Raw genomic sequence first — 17,907 nt, forward strand, 5'->3', positions numbered from 1 at the left:
TGGAGCTTGGGGGGTGAAACATTGTGAGTGAGCTGATGCCTCAGTGCACAGTGGAACATCAGACACACGATGCAGAGCTTCATGTGGCTAAATGTTCCCTGGTTTTCAACCAAACATTATTAAATGGCATTTCCCCCACACCCCCAGCAGCTGTGGTGAACAAAGGCTAATTGAACACACAGAGCGGTGCTAATTTTATAAAGCAGCATGGACCAAAGGCTCCACAGAAAGCTTGACTGTCTTAAATCTAGAGCAAATAGCACACCTGTGTAAACCCCTAACAGAGCTAGAGTTTCCAATGTTATTATGCTCTAATAATGGTAACAAATAGGGCTGGGGTACAGTTCTTCAAGCAATAACAGAACCTCACTTGTATGAACCCCCTGTAGCTGGTTGCTTGTCTGTGCAAAGAGACTGAGTCTGTCTATGCACATTAATATTTCCATGATTGGGCCACTGGCCAGCCATCAGGAATGGGAATCCTGTATATTTATCATTTCTACTCCAAATCCCTTTTTCACGCAAAGGGTAGTGGTAGTGGAAATCTGGAACTCTCCACACCAAAAGTCTGGATCCAATCAAATTTTCAAGACTGAGGTGGATAGATTTTTGTTAGGTATGGGTATCAAGGGATATGAAGCAAAGATGGGTATTTGAAGTTTAGGTACAGATCAGCCATGATCTAATAGAATAGCAGAACGGTCTTGAGGGGCTGGTGGCCTTTTCTTGGGCCTATGTTTTTAATCCTAAAGAACTGGAAGTGACCTGCTGCTGATGTGGCCAAAATCAACAAATTCAGCATCAAGGATCAGCCCTGATCTCCATACCTGACCACCAAATACTTTGATTCAAGGCAATGGGTAGAATAGCTTGTTTATGCCAATGTTGGGATAGTAGGTCAGGGCTTCCCACAGAATGCAAATGCTCTGATTCTCAGTAAGACTGATTGTTTGATTCAAGAGTGGAAGATAGTTTTCATATCCTGTTAACAGCTATGACTCATAACTTGACCTTTGTTGGCCTTCAACCAAAGCAAAATATTTTTAATGAATATTTTAATAACCCACAGAAATAACTGTCCCTTTGGTGTCATACCTGTGGAAAGTGATTTTGTTTCCTTTGATATTTCCCCTTATTCAGAAGATGTACTGAAGCATAAAAAATGAAGCTTGAACAAATTGCAAATACCATAACTTTTTTTCCTCCTTTTTTAAAATCTTATTTTTCTCCAACTGCTGGGCTAAGATCAGTAACTGGACAGATCAGGAATGGAACCTGTGACTTATGGTCTGCACAGCTGAGTGCTGCACTGACCCAGAGCTTCACAGAGTACTCCATGACACTGATGATGACAGCACACCCAACATGGCTCACAGACTGGACGAAAGGGCAGAATCATTCCACTCTGGGGACCCCAAGCCTGGGTCCTGCCAACCTGTACCTGATATTTACTAGAATGTATCCTTCCAGGGAGAGAGTGGGCATTCCATTCCTCCAACAACAACATGTCACACCTCCACATGGAAATTCCTGAATAATCTATCTCAGGAATTTCCATGTGGAGATGGGATGAATGAAATTCTCAACTTGGTTTGCATACTGGATAGCTTGTTGGACAAGAGGGTATCTTGGTATCCATGGAGGAGGATAGTCAATGGCTTTATGTACAAGAAATGGCTTAATTTCTTATTAGCCATGTTATTCAACTCCGTAGTTGGGAGAGGAAGTTATAATTATGGAATTGAGCTATGAAACTAATATGTCTATTCTTCCACATGATGGACAATTGCAAGGAACTCTTGTGTAAACCTGGCTCTTAGTCTTCTATTGTTCAATGCAGTGCGCGCCTGTTGTGAAAATCCAGGGAATGCTTGTATAAGCTGAAGCACCAGAGTTCAAAGGGGAAGGCTGTCTCTGAGACAGAGGATTGCTCACAACCTGTTAGAAATGCCTTCAAACAATGTGCTCTGCAGTGTAGTGAACCTCACCCTAAAGTTGCAGTTTTAAGGTTTGACTACGAAAGAGGAACTGGGCCAAGCGGTCCACACTCAGACTTCCTTTTCTCTAGACGATGACTGGAATTAAACGTTACAGCATTGGAAACAAAGGAATTGGTGAACTGTCCGTCACAACTTCACTGATTGAATGATGGCTAAAATGAACCATTCCCTACCTGTTAGCGGAAGCTATTTACAGGATACTTCTGCTTATCTAGTAGTCAGCAGCAATCCGGTTCTTGCTCAATTGGTGGATCGATTTCTGGGAGTAATAAGCCCTTCAAAAAAAAATAATGATTTGGTCATTCAATCCACTACTGTTTGTGGGACACTGCTGTGCGCAATTGACTCCTGCATTTTGCCCCACAAAATATACAGTCAATTCACTTTACAATATATTCTGTGAAGCGCTTTGAGATGACAATGACGTGATAAGGCGCTAAATCAAATAGATTATTATATCATTGTTGTTAAGATATGCCAATGTGGCCTAGTGTAACTGACTTATTCTCTCTTTCCTTATGGGGGAGACATCTGGGGCTCTTCACTAGGACATGGCCACGAGGCCACATTCCACACGTCCCTCTGATCCCTGCTGCTTTAATTAAGCTGCACAGATGACTCCTTGTGCAGTGTCACAGGGGCAGCTGTGGACATTGGCTGGCGGGTAGAATGCACTAGGTTTCAAAATGCCACCAATGGAGATGAATTTTTGAAAATTAATAAAAATATAATCCTTGGTCACTGGGGCAGATATCCTGCAGGATTCAATTTTCCCAACGTGAGATGCCAGCTTCCCTTTGCCTTCTGTTGCCTTATCTCTTCAGTGTTCAAAAGGCAACCACATTAGGAATCCTCATCACATTAACTGGGAGTGAGACAGCATTATTGGTTTGTTTCTCTCAGTTCTTGCTTAGCTGAGAGTGTAGCCCAGCTCCACACACCAACCAAAAGGGCGGACAATTAGTTTTTGTTTTGTCAGTCGGGTGTCTGATGCATGCGGAAATCCATCACCACGTTTTAAGAGTATCCCACCTACACAAGAAAATTCTAAATAGATTTTTGGAATGAAATGTGCACTCCCTCCCTGGAGGGGCGCATCCTGCTTACCTAATTCCGGAAAGTATTAGGTGCAGGTTGGCAAGAGCCAAGGCTTGGGGACCCCAGAGTGTGCCTTGGGAGTCTGCTGGAGTCTGACTAGCTAAACCTGCATAGCTTGCCATTGATATCACTGTCTGGCTAGCTGTCCTGTTGCTTGTCCACGTTACCCATTAGGGCTTTGGCTTGCTGGGTTAACAGGAGCTGAGTAGGATGATTCCCACCACAAATCACCTGGAGGGAGAAATACAGTTTGAGCATCCACACCACTATCCAGCAGGAGGAGAGGGGGCAGACACATGGTCAGTTACTCAAGTGGGAGCATGGTGGGTGAGATGGCAGATCTATGGTGGAGAATACATACCATTATGCAGCTGAACAAACAAGTAAAAATGCTGTTTTGCCACTATCTGGCTAAAACTGCACTGACTCAAACATTTGCCAATCTCACCCTTGAGACAGCAACTGTGAGTGGAGCAAGAGCAGGCCTGGGAATCTATGTTTGCCTGAGATCATAACCAAATGCCTGCAAATTGATTTGCTGCATGCACATCCCCAGGTCTTTAAGTGAGTGTTCTTGTTGAGTGTGTTGAGTCTCTTGGAGTCAATGGAATCAACATGGTTACCTTCATCTTGTTCTGATGCTGTGATCAGGTCATACTCCATCTGCCAACCATAGGAGAGACAAGAAAATTGAGAAAGTAAAATGCACAATCGTTAAGAAATAATGTAATAAGGGGAAAATATAATAGGCAAGAGATAGACATCTTTACATTTTTAATTCACATTTTTTACATTTAATCTCATTCTGCCACCAGGGCTCCTTAAGCTTCCTTGACCTCTTTGCAGATTTCGACAGATCCTAGTCCTCCATATCATGGCAATTTATTATTTCCACTCTTTCTTGTCAAAATGTCTTATCTTATGTCTCCTCCAACTACTTTTTTAAACTTTTCATCCGGTCCTTGGCCAAGGCTGCTTTCCTCTACTTCTGTAATTTTTCCCTTCACTGCCCGTACCCCATTCCCAACACAGCCCAAACCCTTGTTCACATCTTGGTCACCTCTAAACTTAATTTATCCGATGCCGCCTCTGCCCGAGCTGGACCCTCCATAAGCTTCGGCTGATTCAGAGCTCTGGCCGCCCTGGGCCGGAGATGGCTGCTCTGTCCCATTCCAGGCCTGATGCACTCTGGCATGAGAAAGCTGCATTTTGTGAAATGGGGAACTGTCAAGTGTGAAGTGATATGAGGGAACTAGCACAAAGGCATGTGTTAATAATAATAACCTTACATTTGATTTAGAGCCTTATTACATCATTGAGACATCTCAAATTACTTGACAGAATATACTGTTAAGTGAATTGGCTGTGTATTTTGTGGATGAAACCCGGCAGCCAATTGTGCACAGCAGTATCCCACAAATAGTTGTGGAGAGATTATTACTCCCAGAACGCAATCCACCAATGGACTAAAAACCAGATTCCTACTGACTGCAAGGTAGATAAAGGCGTGTGGTAAGAATGGTCACAATACAAGGTACCCACTCTCAGTGGGAGCTCAGTCCTGTTCTTATTGTATAACATGACTGAAACATTAGCTATTTTTAAAAGAACTGAATGTTATAAAATCCAGCATTCCTGATTTAATTCCAATGATCGGTATGATTACGGGTATTGTTCTGCCTTTGTGTACCTGGGGAGATTTAGAAGTGCCCTGGGCAGGAAGCTATTGTAAATGAGCTCTCAGGCTTAACAGGAATAAAAGAAACCTAACAATACAAGGAATACACTATTATGTTCTGTACTTATGATCAAGATGGGTTTGGCATTCCTGAATAAAATCCAACAAATTTAAAAATAAATTAATTTAAAATGTTTCAATTCCTTTCTAATTTAAAGATAAATTTACAGACGAGGGTAAGATTTCATTATTCCTCCTAACCTTATTGTGTCTTCCTGTGTTGCGCACCTTCCCCCATCAGAGGGTGATTCTGATTTCTGTTCAGTGACTATTGGTAAGTGTTTATGATTTGAAACAACAACAAAATTACATTTGTAGAGCACCTTTCACGTCGGTAGGATGTCCCAAGGCGCTGGACAGTCAGTTTCGGACCCAAGTTCGGGATCGGGGAGTGTAGAGGGCAGGGTGGAAGCAGGGAGATCGAAAGCATGGTCGAAAAGGAGGGTCTTGAGATGGGTCTTGAAGGAGGCAAGGGAGGGGGCAAGGTGGAGAGACTGTGGAATGGATTTCCAGAGGGTGGGGGCGGAGTTGCAGAAGGCCCGCCCGCTAATAGTGGGACGAGTGAGGCGGGGGATGTGAAGCAGCCTGGAGCCGACTGATTGGAGGGAGCGAGCAGGATGGTAGGGGTTAGGATGTTGCAGAGGTAGTGGGGAGCAATACCGTGGTGGGCTTTGAAGGTGGGGATCAGGATCTTGAACTGTATCTTCTGTGTGATGGAAAGCCAGTGGAGTCAGGCGAGGGTGGTAGTGATAGGGTCACGAAGCCTGGTGCAGGAGAGGACGCGGGGTTCTGGATGATCTGCAGCTTATGGATGGAGGAGTTGGAGAGGCCGACAAGCAGTGAGTTTGCATAGCCAAGTCTCGAATGTAATGAAAGTATAAGGGTTTTGGTGGCCTGTGGTGTGAGACAGTGGCGGAGCCGGGCAATGTTGCAGAGGTGGGGGAAGGCAGACCGGGTCATGGCACAGATGTTATATACTGTAATGTTATATATAATATAACATTACAGTACTTTCACATTTATTATATATATATAATAGACGTGAAAGTACTGTAAACCCAAACCAGTTTCTCTAGTGTCACCCAGACTCATTTGGTAGCACTCTCACCTCTGCATCAGAAGTTTGTGCCATGACCCTCTCTACCTTCCCTCACTTACGCAACATCACCTGGTTCCACCACTGCATCTCCCCTCAGGCCCCCGAAACTCTCATCCACGCATTTATCACATCTAGGCTCGGCTTCGCTAACTCCCTGCTTGTCGACCTTCCCAACTCTTCCCTCCACACGCTGCAGATCATCCATGTATATATATATATACACACATATATAATATATATGTAGCTCATACTATGGGAATGTAGTAAACAGTGAGGAGGATGGCAACAGACTGCAGGAGGACATAGACAGACTGGTGAAATGGGCAGACACATGGCAGATGAAGTTTAACGCAGAGAATTTTGAGGTGATGTATTTTGGGTGGATGAGTGAGAGGCAATATACACTAAATGGTACCGTTTTAAAGGGGGTTCAGGAGCAGAGAGACCTGTGGGTTCACATACACAGGTCTTTGAAGGTGACAGGACAAGTTGATAGAGGCTGTTAAAAAAGCATATGGGATCCCTGGCTTTATAGGTGACTGACTGGATTCCCATTCCTGGGAATCTTGTAGTAATGATAATGTGGTCACTCAATCCATGACTACTTGTGGGATACTGCTTTGCACAATTAACTACTGTATTTCACCCACAAAATATACAGTCAATTCACTTTACAGTATATTCTGTGAAGTGCTTTTAGATGTCTCGAAGATGTGATAAGGCCCTATATCGAATGCAAGGATTATTATTATAGAGGCATAAAGTACAAAAGCAAGGAATTTCTGCTAAATCTTTATAAGTCACTGGTTAGGCCTCTGCTGGAGTATTGTGTACAATTCTGGGCACCACACTTTGGGAAGGATATGAACAGCTTTTCTGGGGGTAACAATCCCATTTTTTTAAAAAAATGACCACTCAATCCATGACTATTTGTGGGATACTGCTGTGTGCAATTGATTTACATGTTTTGCCCACAAAATACAGTTAATTAATTTGACAGATGTGACAAGCTTTATCAAATGCAAGAATTATTAATGTCCCAACCTGCAGTCAAACATCATGCTGACCCTCACTGTCTCTGCTCACATTTGAAGAATGGTCACTTGAGGGACATATAGTAGGCTGGTCTGTGTCTGTAGACCCCATGTTTCAGGAAAGATAATATGAAGGGGAACACAATGAAAATGATTTGACTCAAATGACAATTGGGAATTTTCTGCGGGTTATTACTTTACTTAATCGTTGCCAACACTGCTCTGTCATTTTCCCCTAAGACTTTAAGACAGGAAATCCTTACCTGCCCCAATTTTTCCTCATTTCTGCAGAAGGATTTTAAGACCTGAAAATGTGATTGTTTAATTATTGTTTCTTCATTTGTAGAAATAAAAGGATGGGAGCAAGTGGAGGCCATTCAGCTGTTAAAATCATGTTCAGCTATTTATCACATTACAATAAACCTTTTAAGCTAATTTCTTGTCTTCTTGAAATACTGTACCTTAATATTTTTACTTCACAAAGCCATCTCCATTTTAAGCATTCTTTCAAAATTATTCTTTTTGCCAAACTGTTACCTGAAATTGTAGATTGGTACTAAATTTTGACAGATTTCACAAAGACAATGAAAAATACTGATGTCAGTAGTGATCCAGTACATTGTGATCAGCTGCTGTGCTCTGGGGTTAAGTTTCTTTTTTGTGGTAATAATGACACATTTGCTGTAACACGGTTTATTTTTATATTTTTAAAAAACTTTTGAAAAATATTTATTTTAAATTCCTGCGTAGGAAAAGAATCACATGTGCTATATGATTCCAAAATGTATAGCTCCTCCAAATCCAGCGAAATGAAGTACATTCTTTCTGGGTTAGAGAACACATCAGAGACTAACTTTAGGATCCAGTGGAAAATTAAATAAAAGACAGAAAGTAAAAAAAAATTCCTGCACAGCACTTCCCAGCATTTCCCTAATTTGTTGCATTCGCACTTCCTAGATTTACACAAAACAATATTCTTAATAATTAAAACTGAGTCAAAATAAAGCTTCTGACATCCTGCAAATGGAAGTTTGCCCTTTTTAAATATACAGAGCATATATACATATGTATCATTTTTATTTGTTCGAATTCGTGCCAATAAAAATAACAGACAAAAGACTCAGCTCAAAAAGGGAACAAAAAAGATCTCGAGAAATGGAAAGGAAAATAAACTAAAATCAACTTAAGAAATAAAAGTTACATTTAACATCAATCAGCCTATGGGAGCAGCATGGAGCCCGAGAGAGACTACAGCTACCAGCACACACCGCGCGCCACTGGACTGCCTCACTCTGCAGGAGGGGTGACGTGGATAAATCATTTTCCTAATGCGGGGTAGAAACAAGATTTAAAGGAACATAACGATACTTAATCTATAATTCTAAGATAATAACACTGTTGCTATATTTTAGGTGTCCAAGGAGTATTTTATTAGGGTTAGAAGTCTATATTTAAAGGCAGTCACTCCCCTCTGCTTGGATTTGTTGGTTATTTTTTAACGCCATATATTGGACCGAACCACCTCTACCTTGCAGGGGAATTCTCACTCCACGGTGTTATCTGCTTTCTCAAAGCCAAAGGCGCATCTAAAAATCGAAAGGGAACTGTGTTGAGACACAAATATCAACCTTTTTACTTTCCACTTAAAATAGAACAGAGCGGTCCTTAATAAAGACAATGCTTATTGGTAAAGTTTAAACCCCCTTTTTTCCTCGTTCTCGTAGTCCTTTCCATTCCCCGCTGAGCCGCTCACCGGGAGGGTCGGGTCTACTTTGACTTGGGGAGAGAGGTAGGTAAGGGGTGCAATCAGAGAACCTGAAATTCAGAGTCGCGAGAAAAATTAAAGTATTTGAATTGCATACTGAGTTGCGCAGATTAATTTTATTCTATAACGGTCAAGGCCAAGTAGTAGTGCTGTAGGGTAGGTGTGTGAGGGTGTTGCGTTGGCTGTCCCCCCCCAGACTGTGTGGCAGTTGGTTGAGGCGAGCTGGTATATAAGTGCGGCAAGTGGTCCCCGTTGCTCAGTGCCTGGAGCGCGTTACTAGGGAGACAGCGTAGGATATTGATGCTGGCGGCGGGCGCTTGTCAGCCCCTTAGCAACCGCTGCACTGCTCAGCTCCTCAGTAACCCCGGTGAGGAGCGGCCCCGCTGCAGCCCCGACACACTTAATACAACAGCATTCGGTTTGTTGGGTAACTTTAAGAGTTTATTTTCTATTTTTTAAATATATATATATATCTCAGTGTGGTTAGGGGAGCAGGTAAGTGCCATTGTTGCAGAGCCCCTTTGGCCCCGAGTGCCTCAGTCTCTGTGGCAATGTTGGGGACCGCCACAGTGCTGTTACTGAGATCCGGGAGAGGCTGCAGTGAAGGGACATTTCAGAGCCACTTGTTGGAAGCTCCTGTGCTTTCTCCCCCCCACACCCCCACACCCCCCCTTTTCTTTCCACAGCTCACGTGGAAGCCTCAAAACTTTTTTTCTTCTCTTCTCAAATGATTTGTCTCTTTCAGAACACTTCTAAGTGCTTTCCCGATTAAAGAAACCTGATGATATGGATCACTTTTTTAAAAATAAACAAGAGATCGCATTAAATAAATTTCAATGCATATTGATGTGACTGCTTTTCCCTTTCCGTAGTTTAAAATTAAATATTGGGGTTACTGGAAGGCATTATTGACTCACCCCCCCCCCCCCCCCCCCCCCAATTCATCTGCTATTCCTCTACAATGCTCGGGTGGAGCTGTCACTCTCCACCAGGAGGTGCACTGGTGTTGACATTTTTCTCTTCAACCCTTTGTTAACTTTACTTCGCTCCCCCCCCCCCCATTTCCAAGTACTACCATCTCCTCTCATTGCCCATCTGAGACCGGCAGCTCACTAGAATTACAGAGATGATTGTGTGCCATGTGGTAGGCAGAGCCTTTGTATTGGCAATGTGTTGGGCTGTTGGAGTGCATCCCACTTTATTATAATAATAATAATCCTTGCATTTGGTATCGCGCCTTATCATGTCTTTGAGATGTTACAAAGTGCCTCACAGAACATACTGTAAAGTGTAGTGACACTTTATGAGGAACTTGTTCAAATGTAATCTGATTACAAACAAGTTGTCCTTTTGTTTACTGCATGCTTGAATGTTTAACGTTTTTCTTTTCATGTTGTTTATGTATGGAGACAAAATACACTATATGACTGAATATGCTATTTAAAGAGCTATTTTTCTACACTGTACTGCTGACAAGTATGCAGACACTGAAGTGTATCTTGCACCATGGTTTCTAAAGAGATTCATTACATGAGACTAATCTGTGTAGTCTGTGAAATAAGCAGCCAGTACTAATAAAATGGAGCAGTGCACTGGAGCTGTGGCTCTGCTTTCCTCATTCTTTGTGTCCTGAGTTTCCCTGTCTCGCGTGGGATAGTGCTGAGGTTCACAAGCCAATACTCGGGGCTGAGGAGGAAGATTCTGAGGGAGAGTCTCACTAGGCTATTATTTCTGGGCTTCAGCTGAGGAGCAGCTTGCTTGCCAATCCCCTTGGCATAGCAATGACTGAAACTGATGGAAAAGTGTCGAGGGGGTGGTGAGATATTGTGTATTTTTTTCCTTTTTCAAAGTGTTAATGCAGTGGCATTGCACTCCAAGTTTCTTCAAGATAGTAGGAGAATGAGTGAGTAGAAAAATAATATTGCACAAATAAAGCCAGCCCAACCTCTGTATGTCCACAAGCTGCCATTTTTTGATAGGTGATTATTTACATTGAAATGTGGAGAAAGGTATGATCACATTGTTCTAATGAGGCTCACAACAGCAACTTGTATTTATATAGCGTCCTTCAGAGCACTTAACAATGGCGGAGCCCAATGCCGAGGGAACAGGGAAGGTGATCGTAGGCCTGGTCAAAGACGAAGATCTTCAAGAATGACCTGAAATGGTGACTAATTTGCTCGAATGTGGGTACCAGTGAGGTAGCTATGACTAGGTTCTCTGGAGAGTTTTTCTTAGGAATGGGACAAAAGAGGGAGAATAACTTCAAGATGGTGGATGATAGAGCTTTGCATGGGGGTGGTTAAACAAAAAACTGAATGAAAAGCAATTCATCTTGTCCACAGAGAAAATATTTTAAGAATATATCAAAGTGTAAGGGGAAAAGAGGAGGCATTTGGTAATAGAAGTTGACTCAAATTGGAGCCAGCACCAGTGTAAACTGACTAATGGCTTCTTCCTTTGCTGTAATCTCTATGATGCATGTCCTGGTTATGGGCTAAATGACTGAGCACTGCTGGTTTATGTTTTGGATTAACCTCTAATGTTTGTGGGGGAGAAGAGTAACAACCATTGAACTTTAATTAAAATGCAAGATTAAAGAACAATGTGGAGGAGGAAGTACTTTGATGTTTTGGAGACAAATTTGTTTGGATCTTCTGGCTTAATGCCATGACCATTTGCTGAAACTTTCTGAATATTGGGTACTGATCTACAGTAGTAAAAAGCCCAGGAACTGCTTGGTCTTGAGGCCTGCAGTAGTGGTTGTTAGCTGCATTGCCCTTCATGCCTCCCTACTTCTCTGGCCCGCTTACGCCCCTACCTGCCATCTCTGCTTAACTGACTCTGACCTCTTGCTTGTCCCTCATGCCCTCCGTTCCATTGGTGGCCGCCTTTTAATGCTACTAAGCCCTGAACCTCTGGAACACTCTTCCTTTAACCCTACGCTTTGCCCCCTCCTTCCCCATCGTCCGGTCGGGCCTGAAGACCTTCCTCTTCAATCATGCCTACGTTCACCTCCCCCAGCTCGGAGTTGTGCTCCACCACTTGGGTCCACTCTGGGACCCAAGTTGTTGTGTTGGTTGATTAGTTTCAGAAAGCTGTGTGTACTAATTGATTTCCTGATTATTACTCCTGGATGTGTGGTTATCCTGGGTGCTAAAACCTGCTGCTTTGTTTTCTGCTATGACTTGGTTCCCAGTGTCCCTTACATAGGATGAACATGATTCAGGGAGGATGAACTTCAGTTTCATGATACTATAGGGTTCACCAGAGGGAGAGTGGTTGTTTCAGGGTTTTGACCAAATGAGAGAAGATATTTTAATTGAAGGGCTGTTACTAGGATCATGAGGAGAGACACACTTATGTGTCTTGTCTTGGCCTTTCTGATTGAGAAGGGCACTTCTGTGGCAACGTGATATTTGGAGCTTAAAAATATTACAGCCGTTATCCCAGTAATAAGCAGTTGTGGTGCTTTATCCTGAAGGACCTTAATGGGATGATAATTGTGACTGAAAGTGTTCTTACAAAAAGCATTTTCTATGCACTTGTCACAATTTTAAGAAATGTAAATGGATGGTGTTTGACAGCCTCCTGTTTTAGCCACCGATCTTGAACCCAATGACCAATATTAGGAAGTAACAAGTGAGTGATGGACCAATATTCTGGCAATGATGAACGGTCATCAATGGACAGAGCTTTAAAGAGTTAGTGAGTGTATTTGTATAGAGATATCAGTGAGCCATCTTGTAGGTTTGTTGGAGTGATGGTGAGTATGTGTAAAGATATTTCCGATTATAAGTACAAGTTGGCTTCATTATCACTGAGCAGCACCACTGTTGGGTCATTATTGTATTTTTCTTTTTCTGGCCTGTGCTATTCTAGTCCTCTTTAAGCATCTCTCCATATAATCCATTCACATAAAATAGGAATCCATCCAGCTCCTGATGCTAGCTCAGAAGCTGTGGACAAATTGTCACATCCCTACTGCTGTCCAATGGAGATCATATCTGACCTTTTTCTTGGTTAGCATTCACTGCAGTGGACAGTCCTTAAAACCAACTAACATTAAGGGAGCATTAGGTATTCACAGTGAAGGCTTTTTACTTTGTATGGCAGAGGTATTTCTTTCAAGGTGAGTGAGTACTGTGGTCTTTTCTTCCATGATATAAACGCAGGTCATTATTGAGCAGTATAATATATTTGTGGGGTCCTATACCTTAGTAGTTAGAGCACTCACTTTGCAAGCGAGGGACCTGGGTTTGATTCCTGGCAGAGCGAAATGCTGGGCAAGTTTCCTAACTCCACATGCCTCTGTTTACCTAGCAGGGGGTAATAATTCCTTCAAAATAAATAATAATAATTTGGTCACTCAATCCATGACTGTTTGTGGGACGCCGCTGTGCGCAATTGGCTGCTGTGTTTCGCCCACAAAGTATACAGTCAATTCACTTTACAGTATATTCTGTGAAGCGCTTTGAGACATCTGGAAGGCGTGATAAGATGCTATATCAATGGCAAGTATCATTATTAGTTGGGGATCATATTGAATTGTGATTAAGGAGAAGGCCTTTTTCAAACTTGGTATTGAAAATCAAAAGCTAATTGTTTGACCAAGATACAACTGAACCTTGTTTTTCATTGTTATATAAACCCTGTTTGTTATAATAAGCTTGTCATCAAAGTGCTTATAACTAGAAACCTCGTAACCCATAGTGTGCTGTAACTGAGCTTTGTGTGGAACTGTTAGAATTAAAATCATTGTCAGCATTAGCGTTAGGATCCTTACAACTGAGGAATTTACTGTAAACTTTTATTCTTCAAATATTTTTTGAGACTGACAAGTCTGACACAGAATGCAGTTGTGAACTAATTGTCTTTGGGTGTAAATAATATATAATAATAATCCTTGCATTTGTGGATGAAAGAATATGCTTCAATCAGGAACTCTCACTGTTAATATATTCCAGTGCTAATTATACTTAGCTCTGCTTCTCACTTTTTTTCCCAAAGCATGTGTCCCTTAACTTCACTGGAAATTGTATCTTTTACTTCTGTCGTTCCAGCTTTGCCTCTTAACGATTAAGTGCGAGAGGCAGCATATGAGTACAGTACATAGCTCAAGTGTTGGGACTTTTTCACATAGCCTTTGCTCTCTGGCAATGCAGCTTGGCAACGAAAACAGAAAGCTGAGGGAATGCATGAAAGATATGTGTATGTGCTTTTTTTTCCCTAAAAGTGCCAGATTCCTAGATTAGGAGTAATTACTATCATACTGTTTACTGTTGGACCTTGTGTTGCTTGGCTAGGCTGTGCATGTTGGAGACTATACTGATTGCTTGTTTTATAGTGCTCTCTTTATACTCTACTGTACCTGCAAATGTGATGATGGTCTAAAGTGCACGTTGTAATCAATGGGATTATGGAAAGATAAACTTGCTGGGAAGTCTACCAATTTGCTTTTGGAACCATTATTATCACAAAGTACAGCTAGTTTATTGATATCTTTTTTTATTCTCCCCATATGCTCCAAGGTACAGCTTAAATGTAACTTAACTAAAGTTAAACTCTTTGTTTTTAACATTGGCTGAGTGATGTTATACCATGTAATATCAGAACATAGTAATTGAATTTGTGAAATCGCTGTCTTGCTGGGTGGGAGGGCACTTACCAAGACTCAATGCATCTGTTCAGTTTTTTATTCTTTTGAGGTATATTAGAATCATTTAGGGTTTTTTATGACATTGCACAGAGAGCCTTAAACCATATAATAGTAATTGCACAACTGTTACTGCAGTGAAATTCCACATGGTCTGGTTGTTGATACACTATGCTTATCTCTGCTACTCTGCTGATGAGAAGTCCCCTTGGCTTTTTCATTGTTGAAACCTGGGTCTGAATGTTTCCCTGAGTAATAAGGTCTCTGGGTTTTAAAAGTAACGGAAAAGAAAATTTGTGAAGGCAGATCACCAGCAAACCTGCTTAAACTCTGACTGGGCGGGGAGAGGAATCTAAAAGATGAAATTAGAGGTCACGAACTTGAAACTGAAGAAAAGTTCCTTCCATTAGGACAGGAAGGGGCACTTCACCAAAGGAGGCAGTGGGCATATGGGCATCTGAGTGATAATGTTTGCAATTAACCTGTTCAAGAGGATCAGCAGCTACAGCCAGGGAGCCTAAATATTCCACCCAAGGCATTGCTAATCTTGGTGTGGCAGGGTATAGGGTTATTTGATAAGGCACTCATGCAGTTTCGGACTCAACCCTTAAGTTGTGGACTTGATGGGGCTTTTTTTTTTGCTTGATCGTTTTATATGGCCCATGTGAGAAATTACCCAATTTTCCCAAATTTCAGATTGGGAAAATTGTGCCGAAAGAGCTTTAAACTGCGATTGCTATACATCATGAGATGGTGCTTGGTGCGGAATGTGGAAAGAATACCAATTGTTGGTACAGTACAGTACTTTCTTCTGGTGAGTCTCCAAGTTGGGTTGCAGTGCTTGGGACTGATGCCTGGAAGAATTATCTTATCTCTTTCCAGATAGGTACTGAGAAGCCCCATGGGATTCTAGAACAGGAAATATTATTTTTGTTATGTTGATAGTATTATCTCTAAAGGTCGGTTGAAGGTTCAAGCTCCATATTGATAATTTGGATTGCTAAGTTATTGGGAGGTGCCATTGTTCAGATGAGACATTCATTTGATGTTTTAACTGGTAGCTGTTGAGTTTCCATGCCACTTCTTTTTGTAGAAGAGCAGAAGTTTCCTGGTGTCCTGACTAATGTTTCTCCCTCATCCAAATTTACCCATGAAAGATTAATCGATCGTTCACCTTGCTGTTTGTAAGATGTTGCGGGACAGCTAAGCTACTGCATTTGCCTACTTAAGATCAGTAATTCCCCGTGTGAAGAGTTGTGATGAGGTGAAGATTACTTGTCCTCAGTGAATGAAAAGTGCCAAATATCCTTGCACAAATAAATTGAGCTCCTTATGTAGGTGTTTGAATTGTTTGTCGAAGGTGCTTGCTGGTGGTTAATTGTTCCATTATGCTTGATTGAAAACTTTCACTTCATGGAAATGTAATGTTCTGATTGAAATTAATTCTGATCAACAACTTGGTAACCACAAGAGTACTAAAAGATGAGATTGAACTTTTGGTCTGCTGCCAGGGATTGATGTCAGGCACGTGATTTTTTTTGTTTTGAGTTCTGCTGTATTTTCTTCCTCCCCTCATGATTCTGGTGGGAAATTTCTATCTTGAAGGAAAAATATTAACTAGCCTTTTAAGATGGCTTCGCTTTAACTATGCTTACTGGCCTCTGAATTGTATCTTAAGTTGTCGGTGAGACACAAAAACTACACACACCACTACCAATTGAAGAATGCCTGGCACAGAAGAATGCCTGGAGCAGTTTCCCACACTAGCCATTTGGTGGTTTTGGAGTGAGGTTGCCAAATTAGAGGTGCTTTGTAATGTACAGATTTACGCGCGACACTCTCCCTTTATAAAATGAGAATTCCTGAAGAGTGTGTGTACTTTGGAAAGCAAAGAAGCCCATTGTACCACACTTCTTGATGCCTAAGCTGAGATCAGCATATAAATATTACGTGGGACTTTACTGGTCTTGTTTCACATTAGCCAATGGCTTTAGCAGTTGAGCTGCATTTGTTTTTCGAAAGAAACGTTTGATCAAACCACTTGTCAGCTGACTTTTGCCAGGTGATGCAGTGGGCAAAGTTTTGCTTTTCATGTTTTTGTTCAAACCATTATTTGTTGCCCTCCCCACCTACCCAATGTAAAGCTTTGATGTTTGATCTAATTGTTCTTGCAGTGTAATATTTGGAGCCGTGTATTACCCTAGTTCCATGTGTAGAATTCCTAATACCTCCTGACATGTATACCAATTTTGTGTATTTTTAGTATAAAATCCAAATGACCACACAAGGCTGAACAATGAGTAGCACTTATTTTAAGGCTACCTCTGCCTTGAGTTCCTTCTGTTTCTCAGCCTGATGAGAAAGTTTACTTAGAGCATATTTGGCATCAGTCCATTTAATGAAGCGTTCACTAGGCAGGGTTTACTTTTACGAACTTTGCTTCACTATTGACTTAATGGGTGAAAAAGGCAGGAAACTGCTTATTACAAATAATGAAAATGTGGATGCAGTTTAATATGAGTGGGAAGATTGAAGTGGTGTAAATGTAGAATTTGTTCCATTGGCACTGTTTACTTTTTATTATCACTTGTTAAATATATAATAATATAATAAATATGGCAAGATTTTATTTTTAAATTGACTTGCATTGCTGGTCAGAAAATGAAATCACTGTTACTAAATTTTCCAATTTCATTCCAGGCACCTCATCTCAAGGCTAGCTAGGGGTGCTTAGACAACTGCTATGTCAGCTGTCTTCTAACATAACAACAAATTACATTTGTATAGCGCCTTTAATGTCAGGAGGATGTCCAAAGGCGCTGGACAGTCAAGGATCTGCACCCGAGCTGGTGGTTGGGATCAGTAGGGGTAGAGGATGGGTAGGGGTAGTAGGATGAGCGAAGGCACGATTGAAGAGGAGTCTTGAAGGAGGCAAGGGAGGGGGTGAGATGGCGGGACTGTAGGGTGGAGTTGCAGAGGGTGGAGGCAGAGAGACTGAAGGCCCTACCTGCCTTCAGGTAGGTTGCCCTACCTGGGTGGGCAAGGTGGGTGACTTGAAGCAGGCTGGAGACCGCTGAGCGGAGGGAACGGACAGCTTGGTAGGGGGTTATGAGGTCACAGAGGTAGCGAGGCCGTGGAGGGCTTTGAAGGTGAGGACCAGGATCTTGAACTGTATTCTCTGAGTGATGGGAAGCCAATGGATCCAGGCGCGGATGCTGGTGAAAGGGTTGCGGAGCCTGCTGCAGGAGAGAACACGGGCTGCAGAGTTCTGGATGATCTGCAGCCTATGGAGGGAGGAGTTGGGGAGGCTGATAAACAGGGAGTTTGAGTAGTTAAGCCAGGAGGTGATGAAAGCATGGATGAGGGTCTCGTTGGCCTCGGGTGAGAGATGATGAATGACAGATGGAGAATGAGATCTCCAAACTCCTAGTGTGTATAATTTCATTGAAGACTCAATAGACCTACTAAGGAACTTGTTGCTAACTTTTTATTTTCACATTTTGTGTTGCTTGTTACA

General features: G+C 42.0%; 1 protein-coding gene across 4 annotated transcripts in view; it reads left to right on the plus strand.

The window, feature by feature from the left end:
* The first annotated feature begins 5,482 nt into the window (after positions 1-5,482).
* Positions 5,483-17,907, plus strand: part of fam53c (family with sequence similarity 53 member C) — a 61,058-nt gene continuing 48,633 nt past the window's right edge. Inside the window, exon 1 of one of the 4 annotated variants that reach the window (XM_007891371.2) lies at positions 5,483-5,513. The gene's annotated coding sequence lies outside the window, so the exon portion shown is untranslated. Of the gene's footprint in view, positions 5,514-8,997; positions 9,162-17,907 lie in introns of those variants that run through there. The other 3 variants (XM_007891368.2, XM_007891367.2, XM_007891369.2) reach the window with 3 other exon arrangements.

Source organism: Callorhinchus milii, unplaced genomic scaffold, assembly GCF_018977255.1.
Source record: "Callorhinchus milii isolate IMCB2004 unplaced genomic scaffold, IMCB_Cmil_1.0 Scaffold13, whole genome shotgun sequence".
NCBI lineage: Eukaryota > Metazoa > Chordata > Chondrichthyes > Chimaeriformes > Callorhinchidae > Callorhinchus > Callorhinchus milii.